The sequence below is a fragment of the Cydia pomonella genome, chromosome 18 (genome assembly GCF_033807575.1).
Source record: "Cydia pomonella isolate Wapato2018A chromosome 18, ilCydPomo1, whole genome shotgun sequence".
Classification (NCBI taxonomy): Eukaryota; Metazoa; Arthropoda; class Insecta; order Lepidoptera; family Tortricidae; genus Cydia; species Cydia pomonella.
This window is the reverse complement of record NC_084720.1, coordinates 2,878,094-2,902,486: the sequence shown is the minus strand read 5'-3', so window position 1 is coordinate 2,902,486 and position 24,393 is coordinate 2,878,094. Positions and strand designations below refer to the sequence as shown.

At 34.8% G+C, this 24,393-nt stretch overlaps 1 protein-coding gene across 4 annotated transcripts in view; it reads left to right on the top strand.

The window, feature by feature from the left end:
- Positions 1-24,393, top strand: part of LOC133527819 (zwei Ig domain protein zig-8-like) — a 299,524-nt gene that overhangs the window by 196,465 nt on the left and 78,666 nt on the right. For all 4 annotated transcript variants that reach the window (XM_061865003.1, XM_061865002.1, XM_061865000.1 and 1 more), the window contains one exon: positions 6,383-6,403. The gene's annotated coding sequence lies outside the window, so the exon portion shown is untranslated. The remainder of the gene's footprint in view (positions 1-6,382; positions 6,404-24,393) is intronic.

Genomic DNA, 24,393 nt, shown 5'->3' with positions numbered 1-24,393 from the left:
CCGGTTTTTTTACTTGAGTAATGGATGAGTGATGGATGGAATGGATGGATGGGTTGAACTGTATGAAGTTCTTCAGAAAAGTAGTGTACAGTTTTCTAAAGCGCCGGGAACGCTTATTTGATACATTTGGCGGTAACATGCGTTCATACGCTGCGGTGGCCACTTCAATCAGGTTGACCTATTCTTGCTTACCGCCGATATGTTGTGAAAATATTCTTCAAATAAAATTAAGTACTTGATATCTAAAATAGACTTCTAAACATTTTTCCATTTTACTTATATTACAACAAATATGAGACAAATTTTATTACTAGTTGAGGTCAGTGGTCACATCATTCGATTACTCAGCCTCACTCCATTGATCAAATTTGGGCTTTCATCGGTTCATTCATTCCCTTTACTGTTACGTTTATCTTTATTGTCAGATGCCATGGTAGATCCGACACTAAAGCCGCCCAACTGTCGCAATTTATTTTATCAATTTGTGCAGGACTAGAAATATTATTGGATGTCGTAAAATTATTTTCGTCCGACTGTAAGCTTTAAATCCGATACAAAAAGACGAATAACAGTGATTAAAATCGACGTATAATATTAAGGCCACTGTTATTTAGAACAATACGAGTATACCTCGACAGATGTTCAACTGTAAACTTTCTAACAATCAAGTCAAATAATACTTTTGGCATAAATACAGACAGTACTCAGAAGCAATATCAAAGTGGCATACCATATTTGTTTCAATCTGATGTCGAGTATCCATGGCAATAAACTTCAATAAATTGAAATTAAAAAAGGTAAGGTATTTTTGTTATCTCTTATATTTTCTAATATAAATAAGTATATAAGGGAGAAGTAAAAGAGGGAACTGAAAGGAGTAGACCTCGGCGAACTTTCTCTGATCAAATCGGAGAAATCCTGAAGAAAAACCAGGCCAAGAGGACCCTAAACCGGCGATCGTGTATGAGGAATGTTATGAAAGTGAAGAAAGCGAAAGAGGTATGTCAGGATCGTAGTAAGTGGAAATCCATGGTCTCTGCCTTATCCCGTGAAATAGGCGTGTTTATATGTATGCATGTAAGTAAAAACTTTTCCTTCATCCAATCAACAATACTTATTTTACAAAATATCAGTCTTCTCCCTCAATATGCTTTTCCTGTTCCTTACTATAACTATGTTTACTTATATATATGATCCCCCAACCGTAAGCGTATTTTGAATTGCAAACTAGGCTAATGAAAATTCTTGTTGTTACGACCGTGGAGCACGTATTGGCTGCGGCTCTAACCTGCCTCGCAATAATGCGATGGGTACGGATGATCAACTTAAAGTTTGCACGTTTATCAGGTAGCTTCGTGATTTTCAGCCTTTAAGTTGTGGAATGTGAGAGCTATCTAACTTCCATAAAATGTACAATTAGATTTGAATTTGTATCTTGTACCTTAAATTTAGATCATGGGGCTTTGCAATGATGAAAATAACATCATAGCAAAGAAGATAAAACATCAATGAAACAAGTCATATAAAACAAGTGATTTGTAATATATTATTATAAAGGTAATAAAGTAACTAAATTAACACAATTGAATTTAAACATAGCTTATAAAGGATCAAAAATATATAAAAAAAATGTGTTAAATTTATAGATAAAACCACATAAAACTTTAAACTCTCAAAAATATATTACACAATACATACATTATGCTATATTTATTTGAATCGCTTTATTTTGTTAAATTTTTACTACCAAGTATTTATTGTCAATATTTTAGATTGTTAAATACATTTTCGGCATCGCGCATGTAATTCCTTGACGGGACTCATCAGGCGGGCTGTATGCTTGTTTGACACCGACGCGGTATAAAAAAAATCAATAAGTACATTGGTATACCCATGCGTAAAAATGATCTTATCTGTGTATTGAACATCTAATTATTTGGTATTTAGATCACATAAAAATCATCACAGACCGTATGCAAATCATTTCCCTAATTAAATTTTTTTCAACATTATATTTCTGAAAATGAACATACATTCAATCATTCAATTTATGAAAAGGGTAAGGTTTTTCCACATTTATTATTCTGTTTATGTTTCTCAAAGTAATGGTATCTCAATAAGCATTCTTCATAAGCTCCAATGATCAGGGGAAAATATACCATTGTAACAAATACTTAAACCATTCGAGAAGGCTTTGGACAATATCAACATCGTATAACGGTTCATATTTTCCCATTTCACCTCTGATCTAACCCTTGGTCAGTCTAAAACTCCGAAATATGCGCCCAGTCCCTTGCAGGGCCTGACACACTCCATTACTGCCTGATTTATTGCTACCACTAAAAGGGTCCCTCAAGGAGCGATGCTTGGTCCCTTCATGTATCACTTACATTAGTCGTATGGAAATTTCGCCCTGAAATATTATTTGCTTTGATCGTGTCGTACGTAATATTGCTCGGTTATGTGTATTGATTTTGCATTAGGGCCTTTTTTCGCTTGCTCGGGTATAGATAAGGGTGACAAGTAAAAATTTTGATGTTGGGTGTCTAAAGTGATTTTCGTTGTTTATTTTAATGTGTTGATGAGGTGTTGGTAGAGATAAAGCATTTAAGTTAACAAAAACTTGATTACATTAATAAAAGTTCGACATTGATGAATGACTGGGTACATTATAAAATATGTTTTTTGGAATTTTGACCAATATTTATAAAAGGTTGATCTAAATACATAAAAACTATAGTTTGAATTACCTGCTAATGCATAATTGATATTTTTTTGATATCTTATTTGAATTATAATTATTAATTTAGACGCTTCTAGTGAACTCTTTATTATAATTTTCTGCATTTAATTATATAGAGATTTTAAATTTAGTTTAATAATTATAATCAACCATCGTAACGTGTACGCAGGTCAAAAGATTGTGAAGCCTGTCTATTTATATCGATATTCAGTCGTCATAGTATCGCTTTCTAAAAATATTATAATAACAGAACAACTTACTTAGAACATGGTTTCGTTGTGAGATTAAGTAAAAATATTTCTTCGACCTTTAAAGATAAAGGTTTATTATAAATACTCACGTTTAATCTCTATTTACAATATCGAATTACCATAATGTAAGCCTTTTACTGTCATGCGAACTCCTTCGACCTTTAATGTAATATCATTATCGTTATTAAATAAAAAAGCTTCTCGTTTTTAATGTATTACTTTATCTACATATATTACACATTAAATGTAGAAGATTGGTTAATCATGACCCTTGACATGCTCGTAACTAAAATACTGCTTATTTTCGTAGACGTCATCTACCATTAAGTAGCGAATTTATCAGTACCGCTACATGACACTAGATGTCGCGACTGTCATAACTAACGAAACGTCAAATCCTCAACTATTTATATAACCATGACTATGTTTTCAACTCATTCCGCTTGTAATATTAGATTTAAATTGTTGAGTAATACACTTTGCGTTTGTCTCGACACTAGTGACATCTAGTGTCAATTAGCGGTACCTCTGGTAAATCCGATATTTGACGCTAGATATCGACTACGAAAATAAGTAGTATTTTGGTTTACTCTTGAGACTCAATCAGGAAAAGCTGAAAACTTATTTTCTTGATATACTAATAACTTCTAAGAATACTGCTACAACAATTTTACCAAGTTAGGTACTCCATATTATGCGGCGACCAACTTGAAAGAGAATTATTGCATATAAGCAAGCTGTTCGAAGGAACTTTGCAAAAATATGGCCGAAGTGTGTAATTTTGGTATAAAATATTACCAAGAATATAGAAGAAAATATTCAAAAGTATTTTAAGTGTGATCTATATCTGCAGAGAATATTCCTTTATATGTCGGACTTTGTTTCTGGACTGAAACTTGTATAAGTAAATCTCAACGTAAAATGGCAAAGTGTTGATAGTTAAATTATGATGAGTTATCAAATCGAACTCCGATCGAAAGAGATCGAAAACCTGCATAACCCTTCAAGTGGCGGCACACCACTCACGGGGCGATGCGAAAACCAGTAAACTGTCGGCCATCAGAGAGCGGTTAGTGAGGTCTTGCCGTATTTAGAGGCAAAAATAAATGGTTTGAAGTATATTTATCCTGTTCTAGCGCCCGAAAGGTAGCAAGTTAGACAAGGATGACATAAAGCAAGAAAAACAATAAGGCTCGGTTTAAAATTTGTTGGTAAGAACCGTTCATCCGGGAGCGAACGCCTAGTTTAAATTCTGTCTTGATTTTAAAAAGGTTGTTTTGTAAATATAATTGTATGGTAGGTCCTTTATTATGACTTAACCTTAAAAGTTTAAGCCTCCTCCTCCACCTCCAATCATAACTTTGTTTTCTGGTGGTAGTCATTTTCAATAATGTAACTGGAAAACTGTCACTGACACCGGGTTTGATTAGGTGTGGCGAAATGCATAAATATTACAATCATTTAACTGTTCTATTCGAATAGCGTATTTATTGCTGATTCTAGCGATGTATACCTTCGTTATATACGTTTATACATAGATAAGCTTAAATAGTTGAATTTGTAATATTTTCTTAATCTGCGCTGACCACCCAACGGGGCCCCGCCTCTTGACTACTTTCACGTTTTTGCTGCCGCCACTTGGAGGGATAAGAATTTCTAGAGGGGAGTGAAGAATTTTTCATTTAACTGCCTTGCTCGTTTGTCATCTCTAGTAAACAAAATAATGGAAATGACATGTACATTGCAATATGTTTAAGAGATTTTTAAAATGTTAACGTTCATGTAGCTCAGACTACTTATCCGCACAAGTATTAACACAAACGAAACGTGGAGGACCCGCGTGAAATCGCCTTTTCATACAAACGTAGTCCTCATTTTCCTCTCTGGATGTTAACATTATTGAAAATATTTTTACATTTTCAGTTTGATTTTTTTCCAATCTTGAATTATTATAAGAGTAAAAAAAATATTAAAAATTGTATGAAAACTGTTTTTCGCTACTAATTTTTACAATTATCATAAAATCTAAAAAAGTCAAACGTAGGGGCATAGTTATTGTTAATATATAGTGTATTGTGTATAATAATATTGTTATTAATACTTAGTTCAAGAAATACATCTAATATTTGCATGCTGTTTGTAGACGGTTGAATTAGGAGAAACTTTATGTATATATAACAAATGTAATCTGACCCTATTCACGCAAATAATAATTTATGATTTTATGACATATATAGGGCGTCCCAAGACTATGGGACATCAAGGGAAAGTACATTAAATTTAAGACAGGATATTTTGCTGAAAGGAAACTTTATTTTATTTTCAAAACTGAGTAATACTGCTTTCAAAGATTTAAAAAAAATAAGTTGCGTTGTCTGGAAATCGAACAGACTCAAATGTGAAAAAAAAAACACCTGTATTTTTATGATGCCAATCGAAAGAATGCATAAAATATAAGTCATCTCAGAAATACGATATAGCAAAAGAAATGAATAGAGTAAAATTTTTGATTAAAATTCGGTTTAATTCCCAGAAAAATTAAGCAATTTTCAAATTTTTTTTTAGAAATTCTTTGAATGAAATATTACTTACTTTTAAAAATAAAATAAAGTCTTCTTTCAGCAAAATATCCTATCTACGATATTTAAGGTACTTTCCTTTGATGTCCTAGTCCTGGGACGCCCTGTATACCAAATTATTTTAAAACATTTTCCATAATGTCAATATCCAGAAAGAAAAATGGGGACTACGTTTGTATGGACAAGCAGTCGTCCCCTTTCCTCTTAATACGAGTGGCACGTGCGAATAACAGCTGACATAATTCCAATATCATTATGCTATTATTTTGATGTCAGTGCACGTTCGAATCGGCCTGATAGTTCCCCAGCACACCGCCGTTCCCAATATTACCGTACACGCCAGAACACCTAATTGATTCAGCATAATTAGATTTCGCCGTGTAATTAAAGAGCATACGTTTGCTCTCCGAGCTGGTACCCTTGTTATATCTGGCCTTGTTTGAGCAAGAATATTCCAATTTAGGTTTAGATTACTTAATTACAGTGTTTATTAAGTAAATCAAGTACTAGTTACATTAAGTTCGGTTTCCCAATAATTACATTTAAACAAAATACAATCATTAAAAAATACCTAAGGACTTACAAATAAACTATCAATAAACTTAACTATAAATAAAACTAAACCCTAACTAACCTTTTAGAGTAGTCAAACAACCCAACCCGCGTCGCTCTCAACGCAAAGATGCCCATCACGCTTGCTGCGTTTCCGCGTTATCTATTATAACTTGGAAACCTAATTTAATATCTAGTGTAAGTATAATTTTTAATTAAATTGTATCATATTAATTAATATTTTTCATTTGTTACAGATTTATCGACGAATTCAACTGGTAAGTGTCAAAAAAAAAAATCAACCGGGATATAGACCGTGATTACCTTTGATATTCTTTTTGAACTTCCGATATTTCGACGCAGTTACATCTTGTTCACGGGTATCTGGAGATAGCGGGTGGGTGTCAAAGTTAATATCGGGAGCTCAAAGATAATTTAAAAGGTAATCACGGTTTATATCCCGGTCGATTTAAGTCTAGTGAAACTAACCGTGAATCATTCAAAACTGTTAAAAAAAAAAAAAAACCTTTTATTTCATTATTTCATTTTTTTATTGGACAAACAACAGAAGTGACAGGAAAATTAGGTTACATTGCGCCTTAAACGCTTTCTCGCTTTTGTGTATTAAATTAAAGCATATCGCGAATTTATTTTACTCTCTTTTCGTCTTCTTCCCAGCATATATGCGTCCACTGCTGAACATATGCCTCTTTCATAGATTTCCATGTTGTTCTGTACGCGGCGGTTCTATGCCAGGTCAGCCCTGCCGTCTTTCTGATACCGTCCGACCATCTGGCTCGTGGTTTTCCGTCACCTAGGCTTCCCAGTCGAGGTCTCCAGGACAGTACTCGCTTGAATTTATTTTATTACCATTATTTCCGACGTTTCGACGCAGGTTACACTGGTCGAGGTGGCATATACAGTGTTTATTTACTCACGTGCAATAATTGACGGGGTGAATATATAGGTCATACTGAGCAACTTTTACTAAAAAATATATTACTTTTTAAACGATGGATGGATTGTGTGAAAGAGGATATGAGAAAGAAAGGAGTGAGTGCTGAGGTGACGAAAGATAGAGGAGAATGGAAGAGAAGAACATGTTGTGCCGACCTCACATAACGTGGGATAAGGGCAGGAGGAAGAAGAAAACTGAGCAACTTTTACTTTGGAGCCAACCTCGAAATCGCAAAAAATATATTGGCTATTAAATACATTTTGGCTGTCAGACCTTGACATTTTCTATGAAAGAGTAAATTTGTTTTCCGCGATTTCGGGATTGGTCCCATAGTAAAAGTTACTCAATATGACCTATATATTCACCCCGTCAATTATTGCAGGTTTATATAAAAGTTCCTCCGACATTTAGAGGACGGCCAATGATAGTCCTTCCTAGTAGTCCATGAAATACAGCGTTGCGTGAACAAAGACGCATTGTATCTTCTGTGATCTTCTTGGCTTTTCTTTTATTTCACTAATCAATGTCAATCAGTGTCCACTCACAACAAAATATAATACACAAGGCCCGAAGTAAAAAGGTATGATATTTTGACTTTAAAATAAAATTAAATGCAGGCACGATGCATCGGCCATGATAGGTTTTTTTCCTTTGATATGATTGGTCCTTAGGACTCAAGGATGGATTTATAAAGTGGAGCCAGCAAGATTTTTGATGTTTTCTCTATCGCTCTCAACTTTATTTTGATATCTATATCATTTAAAAGGAGTTCCTAGTTGTGATTATTCCGTACAAACGCTCTCGACTGTTTCCTCCCTGGATTTTTAACCTAGACCAATGATTTTTTTCAAATAAGATCAATATCATCAATATCTGTGCCCCTGCGGTTTGCTTTTTTGGATTTTATTTTGACGAAACTTACAGCGCCTTGAAAATCGCAAAAACGGCTCAATTGAATTGGCTGCAAAAAATATCTAATAAAAACATAGCGGCATAGATTATTTCTTTCTCTAGCAGTTTCCAAAATTTCATAATGATTGGTTCAGTTTTGGAGGGTTTTGGAGCGCTTCAATGTTGTACACATTGAAGCGCTGGTGTCCCTATACATGATAAATACGATTCCTACTATAATATAATGAATTCAAAGGTATCTGTCTGTCTGCATGTTACCTCTTCAGCATAAAACCGCTGACCAATTTAGTTAAAATCTGTTATAGGTAAAAAACTTAAGTAAGTCACCTGTTGTATGTAGTTGTGACGTGTTCGAATAGACAATACATGTTTAAAAGACACACACAAACAAAACAAATGTCTATTCGAACACGTCACAACTACATACAATAGGTGACTTACTTAAGTTTTTCACCTATATAGAGATAGAGTCCCGGGGAAATACATAGCATAGTTTTTATCCCAAAAATCATCCTTTAAGGGTGTGAAAAGGGAGGTGGACGTTTGTATGGGAATCAATAGCCACTGAACTAATTTTGATGGAACTTGGTACAGAGATAGTCCCAGAAAAGAACAGGATAGTTTTTATCCCAAAAAATAACCCTAGTTGAAGAGGGAGATGAAAGTTTGTAGCGGTATCAATTACCGCTGATCCGATTTAGATTAAATCTACGTCTACATCTTTGATTTCGTTGAAAATGATAGCAAACTTGACTTAGAATCTAAACTTAAACGATTAGTTAGAATAAAAACGAAAGTTTAAATCAGTGTTATTAGACATTAGGGCACTTTTACATGTCAAATGTTTACAAGCAATAAAAATAACAAAATACAATTACAAATATGGAATCCCTTGTATATCCACGGGATATAAACAAATAAATGATAAATTATAAGGACATTCTAACACAAATTGACTAAGTCCCACGGTAAGCCAACAGGACTTGTGTTGTGGATACTCAAACAACGATATGTTATATAACATACAAATACTCAAATACATAGAAAACATCCATGACTCAGGAACAAATATCTGTGCACATCACCAAAATAAATCTCCTTACTTGAATTAGAACCCAGGACCATCAATAATTAAAAAGCTGCAAAGCAAGTCAAATAGATGAAGCAACACATCATTGTCAGTTAAAGATAAATACCGATCAAGAAGAATGAAACATTTAGCGAGCAAATGATTCCTTGCAAATATTCTCATGGAACTCGACACTTGATAGAGGATTACAGGTTCCAATAAGTTTAATCCGATGAGAGCGATGCCAAACGCAATCCTAGAATGAATTCTGCAGTCTGCACCTGTGGAACGCCTCTTTTCAATGTAAAATGTTCCTTCGGGGTTGTATTACAATCTTTTTCTCAAACATGCAATGAAATATACGTCCCGATTCGAAGAATGATTAAGACACGTTTAAGATCTTGGAAAGATCTTTAAAATATCGATAACTAAACGACATGTCAAAATTGACGTTTATTTCGATTCCGCTGTGGTCCCAATAAGATCTATCTACGATATTTCTAACGTCAAAGTGACATTGGTTGCCCGAATCGAGCTGCTTCTGTCAATTATACGACATACAAACGATATCTAAATGAGAACTTATCTAAACCAGAACTTATCGTCATTGTTCGAATCGGGCCGATTGTCGTTATGTTCCTTAGAAGGATTAAGTATGTTGCTCGTACGGCACAGTAGCTTGAGAAGACTGAAAATTTTCATTTCATTTAATGTAATGAAATTTTCATACAAAATTGATGGTTTTTCCTCAAACTTAAAACGAATTTCCAGTTGCCTTGCAGACTACGCCTAGGCAATTTGTTTCAATGCTCGTCATTCGTTTTTTTTTCTTTTTCCTAACTGTGGGGTGGTTAAACTAAAATATCCACGGTAACTGTTATAGACGAGCTGAAATGAACTTACTGAATACATTCAGATAGTTTTGAATATTGCTCACACTTTTTTTACTTTTGAATATTGATTTCGGTAGATAGCAGCGTTAATAGAAAGCTAATTTCTTGTGTTATTTTATTACTAATATTTCTTTAAAAAAAACTGTGATCTGACTCCACGTTTATCCGAACTCGAACTGGCCGGTTGTCACCGCTTACCCGCCTTTTTATAACAATTCAAAATGGCGGCAACCTGTGACAAGTGAGAGTCAATTGATACTCTTTTTTAAGCTAAATAAAAGTAAGAATTATAAAAAATAAGCTGTTCTTCTTCCTCGCGTTGTCCCGGCATTTTGCCACGGCTCATGGGAGCCTGGGGTCCGCTTGACAACTAATCCCAAGATGTGGCGTAGGAACTAGTTTTTACGAAAGCGACTGCCATCTGACCTTCCAACCCAGAGGATAAACTAGGCCTTGTTGGGATTAGTCCGGTTTTCTCACGATGTTTTCCTTCACCGAAAAGCGACTGGTAAATATCAAATGATATTTCGTACATAAATTCCGAAAAACTCATTGGTACGAGCCGGGGTTTGAACCCGCGACCTCCGGATTGCAAGTCGCACGTTCTTACCGCTAGGCCACCAGCGCTTTTTTTTTTAAATTAGGTATAAAAAAATAAGCTATTTATAAATAATTATCCTTAAATAATTATTATCTCGAACTGTTCGACGAACAAAATACTTAATCTGAATTCTGAGTAATATCCTAACAAAAACCCCGCATAAAAATAATATATATTATGGCTTAAAAACTGAAATTTCAAAGTTGCCCCTGCATTCCTATGTCACCCCGGTTTACCTGTACCTATTGCATTTCCAAGTTAACTAGTTAATTTCTCTATCCTATTCGCATCTACGTGAGATAGTTAATAGTTGCAAATTATAAGAAACCATCACTAACTCCATCTACAACTAATTGCTTTCCACAACCGTCTTATGCATACAGATTCGCTCAAGGTAACACTTGGATGTTGTAGCACATACGTTTTAGCAATATAACCCATAATCTAATAGGTATATGGTACCTATTACATTAGCAGTCTTGAGGACTAGTTTGAAATTGGATGTCGTGATTGGTTTTGCAGCTGGGAAAGGCTGTTACTATTACTGCAGGTTTGATAGTCTGTCGGTCCGATTCGGACTTTAAGATACATCAAAATTTAGCTCTAGATACGATATGGATACGCTTCAATATATTGATTTAAACCAACACGATTTTCATTCATAATTTTAAAACGAATACGGGACTTAATCGCGTAAACTTACGTTTATTATATGGCCTGAAGTTTCGAACGTGACGTTACGCTCGTGGTCACAGGCAGACTGGCGAGGAATTGTATCAACATCTTGCTGCGCGGGTTTTGCGAACTACCCGCACTTGATCTTGATTATTCACTTGTACGCTAGGGTTGTCACTTTGCCTCCACACAACACTCACGACATCCGATGGTATGTGTTGGAATGTTTTTTCACCCTTACATTTGGTAATCACTGGATTCCACGAAGACGAAATTCCCTGCCCCTCATTTTAAATAAACGTAAACATATAATGAACGTATGTTTACGCGATTAAGTCTCGTATTCGTTTTTTTTTTTATATATGTAGTTTATTCAGCCAAAAACCAAAAAATTATGGATACGTTTCTTCAAACAAAAACGTCACTTTTTACACTGACGTATTCGATCCATATCGTAACTAGACCTCATATTTGACGTATTTTGAAGTTGGAATCGGGCCGTTAAGCTCCGTGCATACGATCCCATAATAGCTTATATTCTCGCGATACACGTGTATTCACTCAGCAGTGTTTTCGAAAAAACCTAGCACTTTATTAAAATATGATACGGTTCCCAAAATGCTTTACAGCTTTTCTCCATTAAATTCACCAAAAGAAAAAAAATCACGAACATAGGTCTAAAATACACCTATAAAAAATTGTAGCTATTTTTGCACAAAAACGATTAACATTATCTTTTTTCTTAGGCTAAGCTTTTTACAATATGTATATAAAAGTAAAATATAAAAACGCTTACAAAAGATATAAACACATTATAAAAAACCTAACCTAAACTTCACCGAAAAGCGACTGGTAAATATCAAATGATATTTCGTACACAAGTTCCTAAAAAACCGGGGTTTGAACCCCCGACCTCCGGATTGCAAGTCGCACGCTCTTGCCAAAAGGCCACCAGCACTTCAGAGAGATAAAAAGCGCATTATTAATTTTTATGGTACAGTCAAGGTATTAAATATATACACGTACAAAGTGTCAAAAATATGTATACACTACCTTAAAGTACAGGCAATAAGGTCGTGTATACATATTATTGGCACTCTGTTCGTGTCGATATTTAATACCTTGACTGCAATTACTGCAAAATAATATCTTGAACACAGATATTTTTTACCTTTGATCATTTGCCAATTTTTTCTGACTAAATGCGTGGGTATTCGGAAATGTGGTTAAAATTTACTTCCCTTTTCTCGTGTCGGTTGCGAGTGTTTTTCCCGTGTAGCTTTTTGGCAATGTAAAATATAAGTAGAGGCCGTCTTAATCTCCAAATTGGATGTTAGGTAAACAGAAATACATTTCCAAGTTTCCTTTTGTTTGGTGTATTTATTATAGTGGTGTGACAAACGATGCCGATAGATGTATGGCCTCAGTGCAAGCGGAAAAGATGAAAGTTAAGATGCTTTTTCACTTGCGATATTTTTCCAGCTTCATTTATCCTGCCAAAAAAAGATATTAATTTACCCGTGGAGTCTACCTTAACCACGTTTTGCCATCTATGTAAGTACACATTTTTAATGGTAATTGTATCACTAGTTTTATAAACAAGGTATTTAGGTAAGTACTAACTTTGAATATTGCATATTTTACACTGTATCTTGGTTGACGTGATCTGGTCCTGGCAGAATATCAGTGCCTCTCCCATAGGGTGCAGCGTAATACTGAGCTAACCCTTTTGTTTTGCTGCGACGCACACAACATATCCTATATGTATGGAACAGTATTATTTCAATGTATTTTTTTTTCTTTCTACTTCTATTCTGTATAAATGTGTATTTCTCTCGTTTAATTCTGTGTGTATTTTGGCAAACAAATAAACGGATTATCTAACTATCTATCTATCTATGTTGGTACGTTGGGTGGAAGGGTTTGGAGAGTAGTTAAAAAAATCGTTAATTGGGCTTGGTTAGGTTGCTACTCGTTGATGCTAATATTGTGCTAATAGGTACTTAATCGGACACACTTTTTAAAAGTTTAACATTGGCTTCTCACGCGATGCTATAAAAAACAAAGAAATTGCATTAGATACAAGTTATTATGTGTATTATATCAATTGCAAGGGTCCATAAAAGTTTAAGGTTGCATAAAAGTTTAAGTGATATCTTTGATACGCATAACTACTTGTGTCATAATCATCATTGCGCGTTCAACTGAAATTAACGACGTTCGTCCCACACTGATCGTTAGACGTTTATTTCGTAGCCGTCAACCACTCAGTTTATAAATCAAGCCTAGCTTACATGTTCGCTCAAACTCATGCCCCGCCCGTATCTAATAGGGCGAAGCGAGCGAGTGTAGATATAAATAAAATTTATCGATAATACCTACTGCCACAGAAACTTTTCTTCATATGGATGTTATGGGAAATTTGCTGGAGGATTTAGATTTATTCCGCCATTCATTTGGGTTGGGTTGACCTAGAATGCGGACAATATGTGTAGTTATTTTACTTATTTATTGTGTGTGGAATAGTGGATCTGAGTTAAGTTGGTCTCTTAAAAATGATGAATAGTTTGAGAGAGCCGATTGTACAAATGATTGATTTTGAATTAGACAAATCTGTGGTATGTGTGTGGTGTGGTGTGGTTGAACTGTCGCCGCGGTATTTCTGGACTGATACGACCTTTAAACCTTCAAGAAGTGTATAGTTGAAATGCTCTGAGGGGATTTTTTTTTTGGTTTGTGCCTGTACATTGTGCAATGAGGAGGGTAAGTGAAATTTTGCAAACGAGGCTTTCAGATGCACGACAGCCGCAGTTTGGAACATTCTTATCCCCGGATTTACACAATGTTTTCATCACACTTGCGAAGAAAAATCTTAATTTTAAGCGAAATAATTCTTAAATACGGTGATATTTCAAACATTCTTCCGCCATATTGTCATTCTTTAACAGATTACTCCAGATTAGAGATCAAAAACACAGACCTATCCGGCATTCAGCCACGATTGAAAATTCTGTAAAAATATTTAAAACGGCTATTAAACTCATTTACACCTACTTGGTTCGTATGAATTAGTGACACAATAAACATAACTCCCGCGGGAACAATACATGCCATTGCCCTTCAGTATACCTGCATACTGATGTCTTAGATAAGATCTTTTTCGAGCAAGTGTGATGATAAAGGCATTGTTTCTTTTATACAGCGCGGGATTCGGTAGCTGACCAGGTGACTTCGAATTATTTTAGCATGTCGTACGATTCCGAGAATCGCTCATTATTCCACCATATCAATTTTTGGAACCAAGACACGTTTGTACATTGTTCAGAATCACTTGAATACACGTAGGTATTTATTGTATAACAGGGAAACATAACAGAATTGCTATTTCAAATAAAGCCCTAACACATTTGCTACCAACGTTTTCGTAGCACTACGCTCGTAGCCAACCCTAGCGTTTTCCCGCTTTGTAGAGGAAAGCGACTACGAACAGAGGGTTTCCGGTACTCAATGTGTTAACAATACAAAATTTCTCATTTTAAACTCGAAACCTTAAGACTGACAGTAAAAACTCGAGTGACAAATTCAACCAAGAAAAGACAAAAAATGAAAGACTCGTATCCAACAAAAGGCTCCTTCACGATTGCTCCGGGCGAATATAAAACCTCATAAGTATTAAGATCATTCGCTTGAAATGGAGGAAGTCATGAATTTTATGAAGTCTTTTGTATTACGATGAGTGCATCTTTATTAACGACATAATCAAAACGAATATTCTGTAACGAAACGCTTTGAATCTTTTTGATGGTAAAATTCATATTACATTGTAATTATATATAAAAACTTATTTAATATTTTTATTTAAAATAACAATATACATAATACCGGCATTATTATTGACGACCGGTTTGGCCTAGTGGGTAGTGACCCTGCCTACGTAGCTGATGGTACCGGGTTCAAATCCTGGTAAGGGCATTTATTCGTGTGATGAGCATGGATATTTGTTCCTGGGTCATGGGTGTTTTCTATGTATTTAAGTATTTATGAATATTTATATATTATATATATCGTTGTCTAAGTACCCTCAACACAAGCCTTATTGAGCTTACTGTGGGACTTAGTCAATTTGTGTAATAATGTCCTATAATATAAATAAATAAATAATGTATACAGAGGATAACTATAACTAGCATAAATCTAAAGTAGGCCCTTGAGGCATTGTACCAAGGATGCTGGCGGCATTTCCTTATTGTATCGCAATGCTGATACGTTGTGTGAGGAAGCTGCCAGCTCTTCGGTCACCAGTTACAACAACCCTCAGATCATAAAAGGCACTACTTTTTAGGGTTCCGTAGCCAAATGGCAAAAAACGGAACCCTTATAGATTCGTCATGTCCGTCTGTCTGTCCGATTATGTCACAGCCACTTTTAAATTTCTCCAAAAAAACTTGTGCGTGCTGGGACCCCATGGACTCTAGAGTTTCATGATATAATATATTTTACAGTACATATGGTGCTACTTTAGAGCACTAGTGCAACAATTAGCATATTACGTTACTGTGTCGAACATTTAAAGGGCCATATGTACTGTAAAACGTTGTACGATACATGTGCGTATAGGTAATTCGCAACTCGTGTCGATTTAAAACACTCCCATCGTCGTTTTAATTTATCGCCACTCGTTTCGAATTTCCTATTTTTCGCACTTGTATCGTAATGTACTAATATTTTACCCTCGTCCTGCCTAAGCATTTTTAAGGAGTTGCGGCCAATTTTCGAAAAAACTGTTTTCTAAGGACGAGAATGATTTGCATGCAGATGTTCTAATTAACAAACCTCGAAATAAATAAATAATAAGTAAATAAATATATGAAATATTACACAAATTGACGTAATCCCAAACTAAGCATAGCTTGTACTATGGGTACTATACGATGATAAATACATACTTATATTCATAGATAACATCTATCTTCTTTCTTCTTTTCATCCTGTTACCCCCTGCTGGGGTGTAGGGATCGAACCATTTTCTTCCACTGACTCCGGTCCTGGGCAGCTTGGGTAACCTCCTCCCACCCCATCCCCAATAGACCCAATTCTTGCTCCACGGAACGGCGCCAAGTAGATTTAGGGCGACCATGTTTCCGTTTTCCGGGCATCTTCCAGGTCAGGGCCACCTTGGATAGGTGGGTGTCAGGCTTCCTGAGAATATGCCCAATTCAATGCCATTTGCGCGTTTGGATCTCCTAATATAATGGTATCATACGACATCACCCAAACAGGAGGTAAAAAATGGATGGATGTTGCCAAAGACAGAGATCACTGGTCATCACTGGAGGAGGCCTTCACCTTCACAGGAGGGGTTCTTGCAGAATAAAAATAAATAAATAGAAAAAAGAAAAAAAGCAAATTTAAACGAAATTTTAATTGCTTGATATTATAACATTGAGTTGTCATTTGAATATCAAATATTATTGTAACTGAATACTAAACCTAGAGTTAATTCAAGTGTATCGCTTTCGCTAATTATGTTTGTTAATTAAGTACCTGCGAGAAATAAAAGGCTTTTTTATTTTTATTTATTACTTATTTTTATGTACGGATAATAACATCTATAACCCAGGAAAAAATATTCATCATAGAGACCAAGATAAGTTGGCAGCGATTTTGATAGTGCAGCCTGTGCAAGTGTTAAATATCCGTCATAATTTCGTAGAAGTTTGACGTTTAAAATAACACTTGCACTGTCTCTTGGTTTGACTCTAAACACACAAATAAATGACCTTACCGGGATTCGAACCACAAACCTCTTGCTTGGTAGGCATTGAAATGAGTGTAAACATAAGTGACTATTTACTCAAACTACATGAGTGACCCAGTTTATATATTTATACTTACATAGGTACCTAATATTTTTGTTTTACGAAAGTTAAATACCTACATCAAATTGGGTATTTATTTGTTAAGACAACTATTCGAAAAATACAAAAGGTAACTAAGTAAATTATCTTAAAAGCTTTTATTGAAGACAAAACAGTTGCTATTCAGCTAATTATTTAATTACTATCTGTTGCTCAGCGCAAACTATTCCAATTATCTGCGTTCCTTTGTTCCTTAACTACCGAAAAAAAAAGACCTAATAGATTTTTTCATTCCATTATGGGTGTACCATTAGCAACACTCTTTACTGTCCATTGGCGGACCTTATGCCTTTTGTAATAAGGTCCACCAATAGACAGTTAAGTGTGGGCAGTGATACTCATATACTGGTTCATACGTACGTTTTTTTCAGGCTAAATTCTATTCTAGTATTGTTCCTAAAATAGGAACTTTTTTAAATTGAGTTATGGTTAAAAAATTCGGATAATTTCGTAAGGAACAAAACTTTGTTATTGAAAAAAAAAAACGTTTAAAACTGGAATATAATTCCGAAAACGGACTTTCGTTACAACTGAATATGACTGTTTTTTTAAGCTTTCGGGATTACCCTATTTCCGAAATTACCCGAAAGCACATTTTATATAATTTACATGAGAACTAAAACAAATGACTTAAATCTATCTAATGTTTCATTTGAATCATGATAATATGACCCGTATGTTTACATACAAACAGTTTTCAAGTTATTAAGACCAAAAATGGCGTATCTTTATATCTCTAAAAAATACATGGTAAAACTCTAAAACGTCAAAAGTAGTACGTTGAAGATTAAATTTTAACTGCATATAAAAACATTAAATAAAAACCCTATTAAATCTATAAGATAAAACTCTCGTTTTCTTTCAGACTCAGCGTAGAATTTAATTTATCCGCTGCTCAAGACCGAATGCAATCTGAACAGCTGGAATTCGATTCTGAGCCGACTATAGACTCAGTCTGAGCCAGCAATAGACTGAGCATTTGCTAGATTAGTTTTGCATTGTTGTGGGATCGAGACGTCAAGACTAGTGTATTAAAAAAAAGAAATGGAGAATGGATTTGAAAGCGGAGGGTATTTCCTTAGCTTGATGCTTATTCATTCAATGACAGTTGCTGCGATGGTTTGTTTTTTGTTTATGAATAGAACGCTAGATGGCGCTGTCAGACAAGTATGGAAACTGAAAAGCGCTAGGATTTTGTTCGTTGCTATTGCCTAATTTGTTTGAAAAAATAAATGTTACAAGGATTTTGAAAACGTAAGATTAAGATAAGGCTTATTTTAAAGAGGTTATTATATCTTAAATTGTGTTTCTTAAGGCCAGCAGAGTTTTTTAAAAATCGAAGTAGCAACCTTAAGACCTGTCTTTAGTAATTTTATAGATTTGAAACCTGATTTTCTCTCCACAGAAAAAAATCACGAAACTAAAATCTTAAATGCATCCTAACAATTTGTAAAGCTAAAAATATGAAAATTGCTTCAAAAAATGGGTAATTTTATTTATGATCAGACAAATCGATTACTTTTTTTTTGTTATAAATTTAAAAACAGGATATCTGCGATCCCTGGCGCGCACCGCCACGCCATTTCGCTAACTCTCTGTGAGAGTGAGAGAAAAACCTGTACCACGGGGCCCTAAAATACACATGAATCTTGACGTCTTCTTTCCAAAGTAATTTACTTGAGCGTCTCGACTCCCTCATTATACGACTAACTTTTGAGTTAACAACATGGAAGCTAAAATACACCCTCGCGTTGACGTAATAAGATACATTTTGGATCGCAATTTCTTCACTGTTATCAAAATTAAAGGCAGGTAGCGTTCTGTATTCTCGATTCTTGTTATAAATTTAGCAACATTTTATATAATTAGTGACGCGTCGTTTCTTATTAAGTTAATAGTGAATATTCATGATAATGAAAGCATTCGCGTGTAACATTATTGACATGTACTTATAGAAGATATTGCGTGTAGTAAAATAATAAGTGACTGTATTATTTAATTCAGGTAATACAGGCTTTAAGTATTTACTTATTATTATAATAAAAAATATACAAGCAGATATTTCGGTAGGTATCAACATTCCGTTTTCCACACATTGATAATAGTTATTTGTTTTACAAGAGGCAGAGTTGTTGTTTAACCGTTCGTGCTAATATTGATACCCGAGCAAGCGAAAGATTCCAAAATTAAACCACAAGGGAAGCGAGTGGTTCGAGAGAACAAACTTTGCCTCCGAGTAAAACACAAAAATTTTCACCATACTAATGCGAGGAAAATGCCAACTATGAAATACCAAAAAATCTAACTAAATCAAATCGAAATGAACGTCATAAAAAAATATCATTAAAAATCATCACTTCAGTCAAACATTTTTCGCGTCTAAAATTTTTCTCTTAATCATTACACGATACCGAGTTACCGAGTATGCCCTTATTTTTACCCACTATTTTTGTTACACCTTGTGTACTTACGAACAAATACGCTCGAGTAACTTGAAACAGCCTTTGTTTCTTTGTAAGTTTTATCGCATGTCTGTGTAAGACAGATGTATGTGCAGTAAATTTTGTCGTGTTATTGACACGTTTGAGGATACTTTGTTGTAAGTTTGAGTGATTTTGTGAGTGTGTTGTTAAGTCAATAGGCAGCGTATGAGACTAATAGGTGTTTCAATAGAAGACAAGGATAGTATATAACATAATTAATGACTAATGGCGTTATTCATAAACGCCTTACTGGCCTGAATTAGCTATTATTATTAAATCCTTTTTTTTCCCTCTTTATTTTGGCACAAACAGTCATTACAAAAGAGTTACATTTGTCTTATATTACATATAATATTGACAATACAGTGCCGAAAACGTTATAGATTATAGTTATTAATTTTGTTGCAATGGACCTGAACTAACTTAACTATAAGAAGAAGATGAAATTTAAAGAAGGGAAACGTTCAAGCGCTATTTCAGGCAAAACCCATAAAAGTGTTAGTATTACACAACATAACTTACAAGACTATTGTCAGTACATACAGAGATCACAAACACAGACATAACCGGATGAGCATAAAATAATAAAATGTCAATAACTTATCTCTACAGTAATTTAAATTGTCCATTAAACAATGTTACATAACAATTAAAATTAAGATATTACAATTAAACGCATTAAATTAAAATTTGAAAATTATAAAATGTATAGAATTAAAATTGAATTTCGTCAAATAATAATAATAATTAAAACATGTCACCAATCAAAATTTACAAAAGTAGTGTGAAGGCAAGGCATCCATCTTTTTAACATGGGTGAGTCCCACCTATCGGCAAACACCTTCAGAAGACTACTAGGCATCCCCCCCCCTCCCCCGCATCCTTTCCCACATGAATCGTTTGTATTTATCTGTCATTTTGACTTAGGTATTTGTAAGAAAGGGATAAAACATAATTGAGCTAAATCGGGCCCGTAAAGTGTTATGAATAAGGGGGTAATGCCTTAAACCCACTGATTAACAGTCCGCGGGAAGTTATTGCTTTTTTTGATAATTTTTCTTTTGATAAGAACTAGGTTTATTTAAAAAACGCTAAAAACTTTAACCTTATAATTGTATGTTACTTTTAATATGTATTTTTGTACAATAAAGAGGTTACTACTACAACTGCAGCTGAGGCGAGATGGCGTAAAAATCTCAGATATCGAGGTTTCGTTCTCGTCATTATTCTCCTCCAAAAATTAACCAATCGTAACGTAATTTTGGGAACGGTATGAGGAAGAAATTGACTACTGAAATAAATGTCATATACTAAGGTATATGACATTTATTTCAGTAGTTTGCCTTGGGAAGAAGTTGACTACTGACATAAATGTCATATACTAAGGTATATGACATTTATTTCAGTAGTTTGCCTTGGGAAGAAGTTGACTACTGACATAAATGTCATATACTAAGGTATGTAGTCAATTTCTTCGATTCTGAATCTCTCGATATCTGAGATTTTTACGCCCTCTCGCCTCAGCTGCAGTTGTAGTAGTAGTAACCTCTTTATTGTACAAAAATACATATTAAAAGTAACATACAATTAGTAAGAAGTACAAAGGCGAACTTCGCTTTGAGGGATCTCTTCTAGTTGGCCTTATAACACTAATTTGGAGCCGAGGAGCCGCTTCGTCCCGTTAGCGCGACTGAGATATTTACCTAAAATTCTGAAATCTAAGGTGATCAGCTGCTATTGCCTCTTCATGCAAAATTCCTGCTTATGCTTCTAATTTTTTAGGGTTCCGTACCCAAAGGGTAAAACGGGATCCTGTTACTAAGACTCCGCTGTCCGTCCGTCCATCTGTCACCAGGCTGTATCTCATGAACCGTGATAGCTAGACAGTTAAAGTTTTCACTGATGATGCATTCCTGTTGCCGCTATAACAACAAATACTAAAAAGTACGGAACCCTCGGTAGGCGAGTCCGACTCGCACTTGTCCGGTTTTTCCTAGATCTACTTTCTTTCTTCCTAGCGTTGTCCCGGCATATTGCCACGGCTCAAGGGAGCCTGGGGTCCGCTTTGACAACTAATCCCAAGATTTGGCGTAGGCACTAGTTTTTACGAAAGCGACTGCCATCTGACCTTCCAACCCAGAGGGTAAAACTAGGCCTTGTTGGGATTAGTCCGGTTTCCTCACGATGTTTTCCTTCACCGAAAAGCGACTGGTAAATATCAAATAACATTTCGTACATAAGTTCCGAAAAACTCATTGGTACGAGCCGGGGTTTGAACCCGCGACCTCCGGATTGCAAGTCGCACGCTCTTACAATCCGGAGGTCGCGGGTTCAAGATCTACTATCAAGTAGAACAAAATCTACTTCTTAAGCGCGCTAGTAAAGTGTATTTTATAGTATTCAACAAACTGAAGTCAATACGCCTTTGCGTGCTAAGCCGCTTAAGACCAAGGAATGCCCGCAGGAAGCCGTTGGGCAAACACACCACCAAGATAAATCGGGAGGGGATCTTAAAGTTCTTTATATACTTAGGATCCGTTCTATTTTGATTTTAAGAGGAAAGAGAACATGAAATGACATTGACATGATTCGCCTTTATACAAGATGGGCCAAAATAAAGATAAAGATAGTTTATTTTCCAAGTAGGCATATTACAATGCGTGAACGTCAAATAAAGCTACGCCGGCTCTAACCCTACACCTCTGACCCGAGAAGTTTTAAATCCCTCCTAAATTGTAGGAGGGTATCCCAATATGGGACCGGCAAATCCGACCGGACACATCTTCAAAATATTACATCTTATAACTAAAATACTTTTTAATGCCTAAAAGCTTGTCCCTTTTCAAATTGAAATCGATTTCTAACGCAAAAATTTCATGTTACTAATGAGAAAAATACACTTATATTAAAATGTGATACAATTAACTGGTAATGTACGTAACATTTAATAGAATTCTTTATTTTTCCTTATTTCAACTGTTTTACTCTAGGTAACTCTGTTTTTATTACCACTGCGTTACCATTTTGCCCCGAAGATTTATTAGCATAATTTATAAAACAAAATAAAATAAGTAAGTATTTGAAATAAATATAGTAATATTTATTTCAAATATTTGACTCCAAAAGTTTACTACTTACCAAGGCTCTTCTTGCAGTTTTATTCCCTAATAAAGTATAAATGTTTTAGTAAAGTAACGCAGTTGCTGTTTGGACATCCAATTTTTTTTTTCGTCATAAATAGTATAGTTATGGTGATATCTTTATAATTACAAAAAACACTTTAATTATTCTGAATAAATACAAAAAAGTAATGAAATGTTATCCTTTATTAACTTATCTCTCGAATCAAAATTTGTACACAATTTCTATTAGGCATTAAAAAGTATTTTGGCCTAGATAGCAGTTTTTTTTTAGTTTTCGGGGTTGGCTCTATAATTAAAGTTGTTCAATATGATCATTCAAAGGTAAGGTTGTCTGGAAGAGATCGCTTTTTAGCGATAAGACCGCCTGTTGTTTACCTCTTCTTTTTGTGTTGTATTATTTGTACTGTTTCTGTATTGAGGTGTGCAATAAAGAGTATTTGTATTGTATCATTATTCACCGGGATTCAGGTCAGATTGTGGTAAGGCATAACAAAGTCATTCTATATTGGACTACTTGGCTGTCGTATCATATAAAAATATTGGTTATGATAGGCCAATTTGAGTTTTAGCTCTTCGATCTGTTTCCGATATGATTCTGATCTGAAAGAAACGTTTTTGGTTGTAGAAATATCACTTTTGACACTGACAGATCAGGATCATATCAGAAACAGATCGAATAAGTAAAACTCAAATTGGCTTGTAAGTCGTGTTGGTTTAGTTAAGGGAATAACTCGTGAAACAAACGCCCAGAATTTCGGTGCACAGAAAGCCGATAGGAAAACACCCGGAAAAGAATTCTTTATAAAACTCTGATACAGTTGACATACATACATACATACATATATATAAATCACGCCTATTTCACAGTGTTCCACGTTTACTAGGTTGATGAAACTTGAATATTATGTGGATGAGACGTTGGCTCACATAAAAAAAATGGTGTTAGTACAGTCAGCATCAAAAGTAGCGGATCAACCAGCGCTCTAAAAGTATCTACCATTCTGTAACAGCTTAACAAAAAGCGGTAGTTCTACCTGTAGAACAATTTAGACTGTAAAAGATATACATTTGAACGTTAAATTTAGGCATTTATCTACAGTTAGAAAATTTATTCGGAATATCAGATACAATTTTTTCAAGAAGGAAATGGTTAAGAAAAAGCTCTTTTTTTACAATACCATTAGGATGAAGTGGTATTTGTACAAAATATGAAATCCGTCAGTTACATAGTTTAGGAGAAAATAAATAAAAACGTTTTAGGGTTAAATGGATGCCGCGAGGTTCCAGTGGCCAGTAGAGGGTTAAACATTTGTATAAATATTGTCTGCTCACGGGGAATCTGGTAATAGCTTTGAACCAAAATCTTTGGGGGCAAGTTTTAAAAGGCTTTCCTGCTACACCCTTTCTAAATATTGTATGCTTGAAAAACCAAAAAGCAAAGAGGCGAATTTCTTGCTGCTCCATCTAGTTCGATATGCTGTTTGACGTAAAAAACACTACCAAACTTTTACAACCGTCCTCTCAATCAATGCTTTCAGATTTTTAGTTTCAAGTCTTGTATAGATTAAGTCACTTAAATATTCGAAAATGTTATCGACTTTTTGACTGCGCCTCGT